Source organism: Gossypium arboreum, chromosome 6 (assembly GCF_025698485.1).
Source record: "Gossypium arboreum isolate Shixiya-1 chromosome 6, ASM2569848v2, whole genome shotgun sequence".
NCBI classification, from domain to species: Eukaryota; Viridiplantae; Streptophyta; class Magnoliopsida; order Malvales; family Malvaceae; genus Gossypium; species Gossypium arboreum.
In genome coordinates, this window is record NC_069075.1 from 52,199,025 (window position 1) to 52,212,905 (window position 13,881).

Here is a 13,881-nt window from a genome sequence, read left to right on the forward strand (position 1 = left end):
TTTCACTCGCTCAACCAGATGAACAAGTTCAGTAATTCTGAGACTTACCAATTGAATCTTGATTTCATCTCGCAGTCCCTATAAAAATCGTTTACAACTATCAGCCTCAGTTGGAACATATTCTGATGCATACCTGCTCAGTCTAGAGAACTCTCACTTATAATCCAATACTGACATATTACCTCATTTCAACACTAAAAACTCTTACTTTATCTCTTCGATGTACATTTCCCCAATAAACTTATTCTAAAATTATTTTTGAAACAAGTCCCAGGTTACCTGATCATCCAGCAAATGCCTAACCACAGATTCCCACCAGAGATACGCTTCTTTTTGTAACAGTGATACAACACATATTAGACTCTCTCAGGGGGTGTAATCTAATTGTTGCAAAATTTTTTTTTTATTCCATCCAAATTTTAGCAACGGATGGATCAATTTCTCCTATTCCCAAAAACTCAATAGCACCAGATTTCTGTAGCTCTTTAATCGAGGTCAGTCTGACAGTAGGTACTGATGTAGTAGCAGGTACAGTTCCCGCTGCACGCTGTAATGCATCGGCTAAAGCTCTTAACAGTTGTGAGTCATCTATTTCTTTTCCTACGTTAGGAGGCTGATTATCTAACATATTTACACTAGGTGTAGCAGATTTAGTTTCTTCAAATTCCTGACTTCCAGTAGAAATTTAATAAACCGTAAATTATACATATTTTTACCCCATGTTTAATACATTTTATGGATGATTTTTCATTAGAATTGGTGATTTGATGCTCCTAATGCTTTAATTTTATGTTTTATACTTAGGAGAGCATAGAAGAACGAAAGGAATGAGAAACGGGCCAAAAATAGAGAAAATAGGCCAAAGTATGAAATTAACACGGCCTGGACCTCCTCACAGGGGCATACCACATGGCCGTGTCAATTTGGCAGGCTCGAGCAGGGCCTGAAGTAATCGAACACGGGTGTGTGCCACGGGCTTGTCCCTACCGAGCCCAAGTTGAGTCCAATTCGGAAAAGGCTAATTTTGAGGGCTTCTAGCATTTCAAAGCCTATAAATACACCCTAGAGAAGGAAGAAAAGGGAGACGGAGAAGTAAGGTAAGGAATTACCCCAAGGAAGCCGATTGATCCATCTCAGAAGGCGGATTCATCATCAAGACTGAAGATCTCTCCTCAATTTCCCTTCAGGAGTTTTGGGTTTTCTTTATGTTTTGTATTCTTTATTCTTCTGAAATGTTTTCTTATTTAGTTATGAACTAAAACCCCTAAATACCTAAGGGTAATGAAACTTAAGACAAACTTTGTTATTATTTTCTGAATCTTATGATAAATATTTAACTTGTTCTTAATTATGTGTTCTTAATTCTTTTTTGATATTCCAGGATACTGATTCAAGACATGCTCTTACTCAGAGGAGGAATAGACCCTATCTAAGAGTACTTTTTTCATAATTAAGAGGAGTTGATTGCGCACCTAGAAATAGGGTGACAAGATTTTGCTGGATTAGGGTGAAACCTAATAAGGGGATCCATAGATTGAGTTAATGCAACTCTAGAGTCTTAATTAGAGAAATGTCTCTGTTATTCAATCTAGCGATTAGACGTTATTAGTCATGAATAGGGATAATAACATAACTTAGGGATCTCTACGGAACAAGTTGAATGAATAAATCGTCCAATTCGGAGCCAGAATAACAAGTCTAGGTGGATTTTTCCTTAGGTATTGTCTCAAGTCAATCGATTTTCCCAAAAGCAATTCCCAAATTCTTTTCTCTATGCATTCTTAGTTTAGATAATTAGTTAATTAAAACAAACCCTTTTATTCTTAGGCTAGATAATAAAAAGATAGTCATTACTAGTACTTTTGGTTCCCTTGGGTACAACAATCCGGCCTTGCTAAAACTATGCTACTATTCGATAGGTGCACTTGCCTATATCGCGATAATAGTTAGTCTAAGTTTGATCTTCATTATAAATATTTATTACTTGTTACGAATCATGCGATCAAGTTTTTGGCGCTGCTACCGGGGAACTAAAGTATTAGGAACACTCAATTTTTATTACTTTAGCTATTTATTTTTTCTGGCAATTTAATTATTACTAATTAATTTACTTTTTCTTTCTCTTGGCAGGTTTTCCTAGTTTATGACTAGAAGAAACCCGTCAGGACCATTACTTTTTGACGAAGAAATCGATCGCATAGTTCGTAGAAACCAAAGAGAAATAAGGCGAAGCTTAAGATACACAGAGAACGAGCAAGAAGATGATGCTCAACCCCCAACCGAAGAGATGGCTGAAAAACAAGGTAATCAGCTACCTCCTGCAATTGCGGTTAATCAAAATCCTGCTCCACGTACTGTAACACCCCGTACCTGAGTCCGTTACCGGAATCGGACACAAGGTGCACACAGACTTAACTATTTTCACAGCCCATTTACAAAATTTCCAGACAAGCTGGTTACTGCATCACTGTCGCCTTAAAAATCATATCTTGAGTTTCAAAGCTCGAAAATTAGTTTTGTAATTTTTCCCTGAAAATAGACTCATATTTCCATCTACATATTTTTTTCTAGAATTTTTGATTTAGCCAATTAGTACAGTTTATTAGTTAAATTCTCCCCTGTTGCAGGGATCGACTACACTGACCTTCTTGCGTTACGAATTGGATATCTCCCTGTACAGGGCTTCAATACTGATGCCGTTTGTTTCTAGAGAAACTAGACTCAGAGAGGAATCTATACATATATGGCATGACTCCTAATTATCTCGGGTTAATTTACAATGAATTTCCAAATTCGGAACAGGGGATCCAGAAACCGTTCTGGCCCTGTTTCACGAGAACTTTAATATCTCTTAACATATAACTCATATGACAGTTTCGTTCCTTCCATATGAAAGTATATTCATCCAAGTTCATTTACATAATTTATTCACTATTTAATACGATTCCTACTATTTTTAGTGATTTTTCACATCCACATCACTGCTGCTGTCAGTATCTGCCTTTAAGGTAGGCTTTACCTATTTCATGATTTCATGATTCAATTGGCCCTTTTTGCATACATAGCACAAAGAGTGATCATGATTAACCATTCCAATGGCTAACCGTTTCAAAAAAATATCATACCTCATAATGATCAATATACAAACGATTATAGTACTATGCTAAAACGATATGAGCCATTTTCGCATGGCTATCCAAGTTTACACAAACCAAAAGGTACATGACCTACAACAAAAGGTAGTCCTATACATGCCATTCAAAGTTCAACCAAAATTGTACCAAAATGGGGGCTTTGATAGTGTGGATGACTTCGACTTCGATGATCCCGAATCCGATAGCTAACGAGTAAAATCTATAAAACAGAGAAACAGAGAAAACGGAGTAAGCAATTTATGCTTAGTAAGTTTGAGCAAGAGATTCCAGCACAACAAAAGCATAGCATTCATAAAGCTAACGGATAATTTCATATGCACAAATTCTCAATATCATACTCATTTCACATTCCAACCCCTATGTTCATACATAAGGGATCATCTTAGCCAAATACCGAAACTCATTACTCGATCGAGCGAATATTATTCAAGGAATCAACTAATTCAAGCACATACGAACATACCTCATTGCTGGAATTTTCAAGCGTATTAACTGAAATTTTACAGCAATATTGCTTATTCTCGAATCACGTACCTTCGGAATTTAACCGGATATAACGACTCGCTCAAATGCCTTCGGGACGAAGCCCGGTTATAGTGACTCGCACGAATGCCTTCGGGACTTAACTCGGGTTTAGTAACTTGCACAAATGCCTTCGGGCTTAGCCCGGATTTATTATCTCGCACGAATGCCTTCGGATCCTAGTCTGGATATAGTCACATAGCACAAAGCCTTCGTGACTTAGCCCGGACATCATTCGAATAACCGAACACAATTATCAATAAATCATGACACATTCGTATTTCACTTTCATTAGCAAAACTCAAACACAAGACACTTTTCACACTTGCAATTTCGGCTCAATAGCCACACACAAAGAGCATGATTTTGATTTACTTTAAACATGATCTAATCAATTCGAATTTAAGCTCTATTACTCAAGAACTTACCTTGGATGTTGTCGAGCGATTTAACGGCTACTCGACTACTTTTTCCTTCCCTTTATCGGATTTAGCTCCCTTTGCTCTTGAGCTTAATTTGACAAATAAATTGATTTAATCATTTGAGCATCGAAGAGGAATTCAAGGTACTTAGCCAATATATATACTCATTAGGCATCAAAGTCGCATATGTACGAAATCATGAATCGAACTCAACACATTAGTTAATATTCCTCTTAGCGAATTTTCTAAGCCAAGAATAGGCATCAATATGCTTGCCTCTAACCGAATGCATGCACACCAATTTCCCCTCATGTGGCCGAATATGCATATCCATGTTGAGGCCAATTATACACTTATTACCACACAAAAACAGCATACATTTTACTAACTAATGCATTCCATATTGTAACTCAATACACATCTATCATTTCCTTCATGACCGAAACATCATCATAAGTAAGTATATACCTTGGGATAGTATATATATGTCATACCAATACATCATGCTCAAACATATATACATATATATATGCTAGAGCCGAATCTCAAGTTGATTGTAACTAAACACGAACATGATTTCGAAACACAAATCTTACTTTCCATGCAATGAGCATAAATCACACTTATGGATGTACCATGGCCGAACACATCACGACACCATAATTTTGGTCATGATTACACAAAGAACTTAGTATCTCATTCAAAATGCTTAAAGAAAATCTAAGAGTCCTCAATCCACCATCACATGTATCATCATCAAGCTTCATATTTAACATGCAATGGCATTAACTCAAAATCCACCTTGGCCAAATACCATCCCCATGATATAACAAAGATTTGAACCATGGGCTAATAAGAACATCAAGTTAGCAACCAAAACATGCATGAATCTCATGGCACAACATCAAACATACCTTAATCTTGATGCAAGTATAGCCAAACCCTTCCTAATCCTCTTCCAAACCAAGCATGAAGCAAAACTCCTTCCTTATCCTTAGTATTTTCGGCCAAAAGAGAGTGAAAATGGATGAACAAAATTTTTTGTTTTCTTTCCTACCTACACGGCAATGGGGAGGGAGAGAAGCCTTCACACACACATTTTTTTTTTATTCCATACTCCTTATTTTATTTATTCCAACATAACCCACTTACCAAACATGTTTCATGACATGATTTTTGCCCATGATTCCTTGTCATGGCGGCCACTAGCTATTGGGGGGGGGGGGGGAATTTGACATGCAAGTCCATTGTTTTGCATGCATGCTTTAATTAGTCATCACACACTTCCCCATCATACTTTCAAAGTTTACTACTAGGTCCTTTCTAGTGAAATTCACATTTATAACTCTAAATCAAAACATCAAAAATGTCACACATGAGTTAACACACATTATAGGCAATAAAATAAATATTAAATTATTTTTATGCCTCGGTTTTGTGGTCCCGAAACCACATTCCGACTAGGGTCAATTTTGGGCTGTCACAACTCTCCCCCACTTAAGAAATTTTCGTCCCCGAAAATCTTACCGGTAAATAGGTTTGGGTAACGCTCTTTCATAGAGTTCTCGGGTTCCCAAGTAGCTTCTTCCATCCCGTGTTTGAGCCATAACACTTTTACTAACGGAACCCTTTTGTTTCGCAACTCCTTCACTTCACGAGCTAGGATACGAATCGGTTCTTCTTCATAACTCATATCGGCTTGAATTTCAACCTCTGATGGACTAATTATGTGCGACGGATCGATCAGAAGCGCGTCGAAGCATTGAAACATGGAAGACGTTGTGAATCTTTTCGAGTTCGAGGGCAAAATCAAATGATACGCAATCGGACCGACTCGTTCGGATATCTCATATGGCCCGATGAACCTCGGACTCAATTTGCCTTTACTGCCAAATCGAGTATCTTTTCCAAGGCGAAACTTTAAGAAACACTTTATCTCCCACGATACTCAATGTCTTTTCGTTTGAGATCCGCGTCACGATTTACGACGATCGTGGCGGCCTTCGACTTTCACGGATTACCTTTACCTTCTTCAGCATCTTTAATCAAATCCACTCCGAAAATTTTGTTTTCACCGAGCCGGTCCAAAACAATGGTGTACGGCATTTACGCCTGCATAAAGCCTCGTAAGGCGCCATCTTAATACTTGATTGAAAACTATTGTTGTGAGCGAATTCAATCAAAGGTAAATACCGTTCCCATGAACCACCGAACTCGAGGATACAACATCTCAACATATCCTCAAGTATCTGAATTATCCACTCGGATTGACCATCGGTTTGGGGGTGAAAAGCGGTGCTGAAATGCAACTTGGTGCCCAAAGCTTCTTGCAATTTCTTCCAAAATCGCGAGGTGAACCTCGGATCTCTATCCGACACAACAGAAATCGGTACCCCATGTAATCTCACAATCCGAGAAACGTACAATTCAGCTAGTTTATCCAATGAAAAATCCGTACGCACAGGGATAAAGTGAGCCGACTTAGTCAGTCTATCAATAACAACCCAAATCGCGTCCTTCTTACTTGCTGACAATGGCAGTCCGGACACAAAGTCCATTGTGATTCGATCCCATTTCCACTCGGGTATCGTAATCGGCTGAAGTAATCCTGAAGGCACTTGATGTTTCGCTTTCACTTGTTGACATATTAAACATCTCGAAACAAAGTCGGAGATGTCTCGTTTCATACCATGCCACCAAAACCAACGTTTCAAATCGTTGTACATCTTCGTACTCCCCGGGTGGATTGCCATTCGGCTACAATGGGCTTCGTTCAGAATTATCGAAATAAGTTCTGAATTCTTTGGAACACACAGACGACTTCTAAACCTCAAACAATCGTCATCATCTAATTGAAACTCCGATTCCTTGTTCGGAACACACTCAGCCCGTTTTGCGACCAACTCATCGTCAACTTTCTGAGCTTCACGAATTTGATGAGTCAACAATGGTTTGGCCTTTAATTCGGCTACTAACACATTGTTGGGTAGAATAGACAGGTGTACATTCATCGCTCATAAAGCAAACAGCGATTTCCGGCTTAAGGCGTCCGCAACCACATTAGCCTTTCCCGGGTGATAGTCAATGACGAGCTCATAATCTTTTAACAACTCGAGCCAACGTCTTTGTCGCAGATTTAAGTCTCTTTGAGTCATCAAATATTTGAGACTTTTGTGATCCGAATGCACATGACACTTCTCACCAAATAAGTAATGTCGCCATATCTTTAAGGCGAATACAATGGCAGCCAATTCGAGATCATGGGTCGGATAATTTTTCTCATGTGGCTTTAATTGTCTCGACGCATAGGCCACAACTCGACCTTCTTGCATCAATACGCAACCTAACCCAAGTAGGGAGGCGTCACTATAGATGACAAACTCTTTGCCGATTCGGCCGCACTAAAACTGAGCTTCCACAAATGAGTTTTCAATTGATTGAAACTTTTCGACACTTTTCCGTCCATTCAAACTTGACATCTTTCGAAGCGGTTTACGTCATGGGTGTGGCTATCATTGAGAATCCTTTTACAAACCGTCGGTAGTAACCCAAGCAAGCCCCAAAAGCTCCGAACCTCGGTAATATTCCTCGGAGGCTTCCGGTTAAGTATGGCTGAAATTTTACTCGGGTCACTCGAATACCCGATCTGAGATACCACATGACCCAAGAAGCTAACCTCTCTTAACCGAACTCACACTTGCTGAACTTAGCGTATAACCGCTTGTCCCGTAAAACTTGCAACACTACTCTCGGTGCTCGCATGTTCGGTCTCATCTCTTGAATAGACCAAGATGTCGTCAATGAACACAACTATGAATCGATCCAAATACGGTCCGAAGATCCGATTCATCAAACCCATAAATACCGTAGGGCATTGGTGAGCCCAAACGGCATCACTAAGAACTCGTAGTGACCATATCTCGCTCAAGGCGGTTTGGGTATATCCGAATCTCGGATTCATGAATCGATAATAGCCCGATCTCAAATCTATTTTTGAGAACACCGAGGCTCCTTCAGTTGATCGAACAAATCATCGATCTGTGATAACGGATATTTGTTCTTTATTGTCACTTTATTAAGTCGACGATAGTCGATGCACAACCTCATGGTTCCGTCCTTCTTTTCACAAACAACACCGGTGCACCCAAGGTGAAAAACTCGGGCGAGCAAAACCTCTATCCACCAACTCTTGCAACCGAGCTTTCAACTCCTTTAATTCCGTTGGTGCCATACGATACGGAGCTATCGAAATCGGTGTGGTCCTGTACAAGCTCAATACCAAACTCTATCTCCGAACAGTGGCAAACCCGGTAATTCTTCGGGAAAAACATCCGGGTATTCACAAACCACCAGCACAGATTCGGGTTTTATTTCTAACTCCTTATCATCAAGTACATACGCAAGGTATGCTTCGCACCCCTTTCTTACATATTTTTGGGCTAACATTGATGATATTACAGCTGGCAACCCCTTTAAGTCCGTAGACTCAACTCGGATCATCTCGTTATTTGTGCACCTCAAATCAATAGTCTTGCTTTTGCAATTCACAACCGCATCATGCACGGTCAACCAATCCAACCCAAGAATAACATCAAATTCATCGAATGGCAAAAGCATCAAGTCCGTCGGAAAACAGGAACCTCGAATTACTAGGGGACATTTCTTACACACTTTGTCGACCAGTACGTAATAACCCAAGGGATTTGACACCCGAATTACGAACTCAGTAGACTCAATAGGTAAAGTCTTACTGGATGCTAAGGTTTTGCATATATAAGAGTGTGTAGAACCAGGGTCAATTAAAGCAATCACATTAGTATCAAAGAGAGTGAAAGTACCGGTAATAACATCTGGCGAGGAAGCATCCTCGCGTGCGCGTATAGCATAAGCCCTAGCAGGAGCGCGAGCCTCGGATCTGGTCGTAGCATCTCTAGATCCTCTCTAACCACCACTAGCATTGCCCGTATTTCTAGATGGTCTACCTCGAGCAGTGGTAGCACCCGGTTTCCCACTCTGATTTGTATTCTATTCAGGCAACCTCGGGCAATCTTTAATAAAGTGGTCGATCGATCCGCACTTGTAGCAGGAGCGGTCACGGAACCTACAGCTTCCAGAATGCCATTTGCCACAGTGCTGACACTCCGTTCAGTCTCGACGTTCATTCCCAACACTGGCGACCGAAGTGCCTCGTGTACCCACAGGGGGTCGATCACGATCTCGTCTAAAAAGGCCCAAAGCGCCTCTAGACCGGCCCACATCAAAGAGTGATCATGATTAACCATTCCAATGGCTAACCGTTTCAAAACAATATCATACCTCATAATGATCAACATACAAACGATTATAGTACTATGCTAAAAACGTATATGAGCCATTTTCGCATGGCTATCCAAGTTTACACAAACCAAAAGGTACATGACCTACAACAAAAAGGTAGTCCTATACATGCCATTCAAAGTTCAACCAAAATTGTACCAAAATGGGGGCTTTGATAGTGTGGATGACTTCGACTTCGATGATCCCGAATCCGATAACTAACGAGAAAAATCTATAAAACAGAGAAACAGAGAAAACGGAGTAAGCAATTTATGCTTAGTAAGTTTGAGCAAGAGATTCCAAGACAACAAAAGCATAGCATTCATAAAGCTAACGGATAATTTCATATGCACAAATTCTCAATATCATACTCATTTCACATTCCAACCCCTATGTTCATACATAAGGGATCATCTGAGCCAAATACCGAAACCCATTACTCGATCGAGCGAATATTATTCAAGGAATCAACTAATTCAAGCACATACGAACATACCTCATTGCTGGAATTTTCAAGCGTATTAACGAAATTTTACAGCAAGATTGCTTATTCTCGAATCACGTACCTTGAATTTAACCGGATATAACGACTCGCTCAAATGCCTTCGGAATGACCCGGTTATAGTGACTTCGCACGAATGCCTTCGGGACTTAACCCGGGTTTAGTAACTTGCACAAATGCCTTCGGCTTAGCCCGATTTATTATCTCGCACGAATGCCTTCGGATCCTAGTCCGCATATAGTCACTTAGCACAAAGCCTTCGGGACTTAGCCCGGACATCATTCGAATAACCGAGCACAATTATCAATAAATCATGACACATTCGTATTTCACTTTCATTAGCAAAACTCAAACACAAGGCACTTTCACACTTGCAATTTCGGCTCAATAGCCACACACAAGGAGCATGATTTTGATTTACTTTAAACATGATCTAATCAATTCAGAATTTAAGCTCTATTACTCAAGAACTTACCTTGGATGTTGTCGAGCGATTTAACGGCTACTCGACTACTTTTTCCTTCCCTTTATCGGATTTAGCTCCTTTTGCTCTTGAGCTTAATTTGACAAATAAATTGATTTAATCATTTGAGCATCGAAGAGGAATTCAAGGTACTTAGCCAATATATATACTCATTAGGCATCAAAGTCGCATATGTATGAAATCATGAATCGACCTCAACACATTAGTTAATATTCCTCTTAGCGAATTTTCTAAGCCAAGAATAGGCATCAATATGCTTGCCTCTAACCGAATGCATGCACACCAATTTCCCTCATGTGGCCGAATATGCATGTCCATGTTGAGGCCAATTATACACTTATTACCACACAAAAACAGCATACATTTTACTAACTAATGCATTCCATATTGTAACTCAATACACATCTATCATTTCCTTCATGACCAAACATCATCATAAGTAAGTATATACCTTGGGATAGTATATATATGTCATACCAATACATCATGCTCAAACATATATACATATATATATGCTAGAGCCGAATCTCAAGTTGATTGTAACTAAACATGAACATGATTTCGAAACACAAATCTTACTTTGCATGCAATGAGCATAAATCACACTTATGGATGTACCATGGCCAAACACATCACGACACCATAATTTTGGTCATGATTACACAAAGAACTTAGTATCTCATTCAAAAATGCTTAAAGAAAATCTAAGAGTCCTCAATCCACCATCACATGTATCATCATCAAGCTTCATATTTAACATGCAATGGCATTAACTCAAAATCCACCTTGGCCAAATACCATCCCCATGATATAACAAAGATTTGAACCATGGGCTAATAAGAACATCAAGTTAGCAACCAAAAACATGCATGAATCTCATGGCACAACATCAAACATACCTTAATCTTGATGCAAGTATAGCCAAACCCTTCCTAATCCTCTTCCAAACCAAGCATGAAGCAAAACTCCTTCCTTATCCTTAGTATTTTCGGCCAAAAAGAGAGTGAAAATGGATGAACAAAATTTTTTGTTTTCTTTCCTACCTACACGGCAATGGGGAGGGAGAGAAGCCTTCACACACACAATTTTTTTTTATTCCATACTCCTTATTTTATTTATTCCAACATAACCCACTTACCAAACATGTTTCATGACATGATTTTTGCCCATGATTCCTTGTCATGGCCGGCCACTAGCTATTGGGGGGGGAATTTGACATGCAAGTCCATTGTTTTGCATGCATGATTTAATTAGTCATCACACACTTCCCCATCATACTTTCAAAGTTTACTACTAGGTCCTTTCTAGTGAAATTCACATTTATAACTCTAAATCAAAACATCAAAAATGTCACACATGAGTTAACACACATTATAGGCAATAAAATAAATATTAAATTATTTTTATGCCTCAGTTTTGTGGTCCCGAAACCACATTCCAACTAGGGTCAATTTTGGGCTGTCACACATACTATGTATGATTATGCTAAACCTTCTTTAACAGGAACTGAATCTAGCATAGTTAGTCCAGCTGTAGCTGCAAATAATTTTGAATTAAAATCTAACACTATTCAGATGATAGAACAATTTGTTCAGTTTGATGGTTTACAGGATAAAGATCCTAACGCTTACTTAGCAAAGTTTTTGGAATTTTGCAATACATTTAAAATCAATGGTGTTTTTGATGATGGCATATGTCTTCGGTTGTTTCCCTTTTCATTTAGGAACAAAGCTAAACAGTGGTTGAACTTGTTACCACGAGGGTCAATTACTATTTGGGAACAAATGACTGAAAAATTTTTACTAAAATCTTTTCTGCCAGCTAAAACGGCTAAATTATGTAATGATATCTCTTCTTTTGTGCAGATGGATTAGAAACACTCTACGATGCATGGGAGAGATACAAGGACCTTTTGAGAAGGTGCCCTCACCATGGGTTACCGCTTTGGCTCCAAGTACAAACATTTCACAATGGTTTGAATCCTTCGACTCGACAAATGGTGGACGCAGTGGCGGGTGGAACCATCAATAATAAAACACCAGAAGATGCCATAAGTTTATTGAGGAGATGTCACTGAATAACAATCAGTGGCAAGTAATGAGGACAAAGCCAACGAAAACAGCCGGCGTTTATAACGTCGATTCGGTCACCATACTCTCTAATCAGGTAGAACTCTTAAATAAAAAGATTGATGGTTTTCTTAATTCTTCACAGGTTCACCCAGTAATGCAGTGCGAAGCAAGTAGCGGTGGAACAAACCATTCGGAATACCAACTTTATGGCTACAACACGGATAACGAGCAACAAAATACATGGGTAATAATCCTCGACCTCAAAACAATCCATACAGTAGCACTTACAATGCAGGTTGGAGGAACCACCCCAATTTCTCGTGGGGCGGTCAAGGAAATCAAAGACCACAACATCCTCCGAGCTACCAACAACCACCCTACCAACAGGAAAATAAGCCAAATCTTGAAGAAATGCTCTCAAAGTTCATATCAATGTTAGAAACCCGTTTTCAGAACACCGATACAACACTTAAGAATTAACAAGCGTCAATCCAAGGACTCGAGACTCAGATAAACCAGCTTTCCAAACTAATCTCTGAACGCCCACAAGGTAGTTTGCCAAGTAATATCGAACCTAACCCAAGGGAACAGCGCAATGCAATTAATATTCAAGATGATGAAGGAGTCGTTGAGCCTGAACCAGAACCGAGGCACGAAACTGTGGTAAGCAAAGGTCAAGGTGAGGTAGATTTTAATAAAAACAAACCAGTGCCTGTCGAATATAAACCGCGTGTGCCATACCCCAACGTGACAAGGAAAGACTGCTCAGATGAACAATTTGGTAAATTTCTTAAACTCTTAAAAAAATTACATATTAACTTACCGTTTATTGAAGCTCTATCACAGATGCCAAATGCAATGAAAATTTTAAAGGAGCTTTTAGCAAATAAGCGAAAGTTGGACGAGGGGTCGCATGTGGAGCTAAACGCAATTTGCTCGGCCATTCTCCAAAATAAACTACCCAACAAACTAAAAGATCTAGGGAGTTTTACTATTCCTTGCTTAATTGGTAGTTTAGATGTTAATCATGCATTAGCTGATCTAGGGGCTAGTATCAATGTCATGCCTTACAAAATGTTTAAGCAACTAGGTCTCGGGAAACCCAAACAGACTAAGATGACCATTCAACTAGCAGATAAAACTATAAGATTCCCTAGAGGTATTATTGAAGATGTGCTAGTTAAAATTGATAAATTTATACTTCCCGTTGACTTTATTGTTCTAGACATAGAAGAGGATAGCAACACTCCCTTAATTCAAGGAAGGCCCTTTTAGCAACTGCTAAAACCATCATTGATGTTGGCACAGGTGAACTCACACTCCGGGTGGGAGACGAAACAATCACCCTTCAAGCTCACAATTCTGGAAAGACATCAAGAATTGAAGGTGATCATTTAAACCATTCTAC

At 39.2% G+C, this 13,881-nt stretch overlaps 1 non-coding gene across 1 annotated transcript; it reads right to left on the bottom strand.

Annotated features, from left to right (window-relative positions):
* Positions 1 to 12,233: 12,233 nt before the first annotated feature.
* On the bottom strand, positions 12,234 to 12,339 carry LOC128294317 (small nucleolar RNA R71). Its single transcript, XR_008284630.1, has one exon. It is a non-coding gene; the product is annotated as a small nucleolar RNA R71 (small nucleolar RNA).
* Positions 12,340 to 13,881: the final 1,542 nt, after the last annotated feature.